This window comes from Lygodium microphyllum, unplaced genomic scaffold (genome assembly GCF_053477565.2).
Source record: "Lygodium microphyllum isolate KBCC unplaced genomic scaffold, Lygodium_microphyllum_v1.1.10 scaffold_137, whole genome shotgun sequence".
Classification (NCBI taxonomy): Eukaryota; Viridiplantae; Streptophyta; class Polypodiopsida; order Schizaeales; family Lygodiaceae; genus Lygodium; species Lygodium microphyllum.
Window position 1 is genome coordinate 18,606 of NW_028229620.1, and position 3,721 is coordinate 22,326.

A 3,721-nucleotide genomic window follows, 5' to 3' on the forward strand; every position below is an offset into this window, starting at 1 on the left:
AGACCCATTTCCAAAAGCTCTTTGACTTGGCATTCTACCTCTTCTCTTTCCACTTTGAAGAGGCGATATGGTGGTTTGTTGATGGGCTTTGTATTGGGCAGCAAGTCAATGGGATGATCCACTTCTCTTTTGGGAGGAAGAGAGGTAGGTGGCTGGAAAATATCTTCATATTCTTTTAGCAATTTACAAAGACATGGGTCCATATTGTTGGTAGGAGAAGAGGGCTGATCCTCTTCAATCTTGGAAAGAAGAATGGTGAACATACATGCCTTTGCATTTATCTCTTTCTTAACCTTCTTGGGACTGATCATCTCCATTCTTTTCTTTTCAGCTCCATGTAGTGTTACTTGTTGTCCACACCATTTAAACTCCATTTCCATGTTGTTGAGATCCATGGTAAATCTGCCCAAAGATTTCAGCCAGTTGCAGCCAAGTATTATATCAATGGGACCCATTTCTAATGCAATTAGGCTCACTGATGTAGTGCACAATGGGGAAAGGGTGATAGGTACATTTGGACAGCATTGATTGCTCATCTCAAAATTTCCATTTGCCACTTGGATTTTGAGTGATGTAGGCATTTCATGCGTATTCAATTTCAGCCCATTGAGTGACTTAGCATTTATGAAGCTATGTGTACTTCCCGTATCTATGAGTATATGAGCGGTCCTTCCTTTGATTTGACCTTTAAGGCGTAGGGTATTATCCCCTCTTGAACCACTCCATGCATCACTTGATATGGCACATAATGATGGATGTAAATCTGTCCATGAATCATCCAAATAATGACCACCCGGGTCGAAAGGAAACCCATCCATCGGATCATAGAACTCATCATGGCCATTCTCTTCATTTTCATGCGCCTCTTCTTGAGTTGTTGTGACATCAAGCTGAGCCAAGCTTCCTTCAATAGATTCAACATCGGAATCATCCTCGATGATCATGCTAATCTTCATATTTTTGGCCTTGCATTTGGACTTATGATCGGGTGACCATTTCTCTCCACATTTGTAGCATAGACCTTTCGCATACATATCTTTGAGCTTGTCATTCGATACATGTTTGCCTTGAGTAGGGACTGAAGTTTTGGCATTTATATCAGTCTTCTTTCCATCAAATCTATTTTCAGCATTAGGTCTGAAATTACTGCTTTGTTTTGACCCAAACACAGTAGGAAAAGTGGGTATCTTGCTGTAGGTATTGCTGAAAGTATTTGATGGCTTCCCAATATGCTGAAAATCAGTTTTAGCATGCCCATAATGGCCTGATGTCCTTGAGAACTGCGTAGGCTGAAAAGAATGCCCTGTTTTTGGCTGAAAACCCTTGTATTTCTGCCCATAACGTTCAGCCAATTGAATGGCAGCTTGTAGGGATGTAGGATTCATGGCTCCAACTTCAGAAGAAAGAATAGGTTCCAAACCAAATATGTATTTATTCAACTTGGCACTATCGGAGACCCCATGAACATACATCGAGAGGTTCAAAAACTGATTTGAGTACTCTCTAACCGAGAGACCACGTTGCTCAAGTGCATACCACTTTTTCTCTAACCGCTCTTTTTCAATAGGGGAAACAAAGACTTCAATCATAGCATTTTTCAATGCATCCCAAGACAAGAAGTCATGTCCCATCCTCGCCATATATCTCCACCAAGTGTGAGCATATCCTTCTAGATGAAGGGCTGCAAATTTTACTTTGGCATTCTCGGGCCTTGGGTAAAGGGAAAAATACATCTCTAACTTGTCAAACCACTCCTCCAACTCCGTGGGTGAAGGGTTCTCTCCCTTGAAGTTTGAGATAATTATTTTCTCCTTGTACTCTCTCTCGTATTGAGGAGGTTGTCCATTAGGGTGCTGCTGCCCACTATGGTTTTGTGGCCCAAAAGAATTACCAAAAGGTCCTTGCCTAGGATATTCATTATTTCCATGCCTGTTGAGATATCGAGCTCCACTCGTGATACACCAGGGTGACCGTTGTGCATTTATGTCACCGACGTGTCAGTTGCAGATGCGGTTGGTACACCGCCCATGAATAATAGCTACATGATAGCTATCCTTATCTATTCTAGTTCGTGGCTCAGTTAGTATGCCACCTTAGTTAGTTGAGTTTGGTTTGAGACCCATATATAGGGTTCTTCTATTTCTTTGTACTAGAGTTCTTTTGGCTTACACTACTAAGAAGAGGAAAACTGTTTTAAGCCTCCACCTTTGTGTGTCTTCCCCCATTGTGCAAGTAAGAAAGCTACAAGTGAGACTCCTTCCTTCTCTCCCACAATCTTGACATGGTATCAGAGCCTTGTTCGTGGTAAGGAGCTCAAGAAAGCAAGCCAAGCTCGCGGTGGTCTGGTAAGAGGAGCAATGTTGCTTTCATTTTCTGTTTTGGGAGCAGATCTCTGCAGGTAGCACAGCTGGAAATTGCAAGAGTGCATTGTCTCAGGTTGAGACGCCCTTCGCGGTGAAGCAAGAGGGCAGTATATGCTGCGGGAAAGGGCTTTAGCCCGTGGCGACCTTGTTTTTTTTATTTGAGGCCATTTCGGGGCCTGTTTTGCAGACGGAAGTTTTCTGCACGCACTCAGGAAAAGGCTCAGTTTTATGCTGTGCAGCCACTGTTCTACAGGTCGGTGAAAAGTTACTGTAGAAATTGCATCGTATGCTTGTGCGCAGAGACATTGGGAGTTTCAGAATCATCCTTGGTTCCTGTTTATGTGAAATCGTCACTAGGAAGTGACTGTGTGGTCAACTACCACTTTCGCCAGTTTTGCAGATTTGCCCTTGTGAGGGTGAAGCTGAGTTTTTTGCAGTGACAGAATTTTTTGCAGTGTTCTATAATGGCGTCTGATTCTCTTTCACAGATTGTAACTGAAAAGCTTGACAAGAACAACTTCCAGGCATGGAAGTTTAGAATGACAAATTTCCTTATGGGAAAAGGATATTGGGAATTTGTTGCAAGAAATGAAGAAGAACCAGTTCTTCCTGATGTTCCCAATCAACAGCAAATGCAGGCATTCAAAGCATGGCATGAGAGAGCCAGGAAAGTTATGTACTGGCTGTCTATCAGCATTTCAGACTCCATGATTGTGCATATTCACGATGCAAGTACGCCAAAGGAGGCATGGGATACTCTGTCAAAGATGTATAGCACAAATACGCAAGCCAGGAAAATGCAGCTCAAGCAAGAGTTGCACAATGTGCAAAGAGAAAATATGAGCATCAACGACTACCACATGAAGGTAAAGAAGATTGCAGATGCACTTGCTTCCATTGGGTCACCAGTGGAAGATGATGATTTAGTTTCTGTGACCTTGAATGGTCTAGGAAAGGATTATGCACAGTTTCGGACATCCATTTCAGTTCGTGAAAGATTTCCTGATTTTGAGGAGTTGATTGCTCTTCTAATTTCTGAGGAGCAGAGAAATGGTGGTGCATCTTCTTCAGGAGGAACTTCAAAAGAAGCTGTCTTCTACTCAAATGCTGGAAGAGGTAGAGGCAGAGGTAGAGGAGGCCGATTTGGAGGCCGTGGCAGAAATCAGAATATGCAGCAAACTCAAGAAAACCAGTCCTATGGAGGAGGACGTGGTAACTCTAGAGGCAGGGGGAGCCAAAGAGGTCGTGGTGGATGGCAAAGAGGCCAAAATGCAAACAGTAATGTTGAATGCTACTATTGTGGTAAAATGGGTCATATGGCTAAAGACTGCTATAAAAAGCAGAATGACATCATGAAT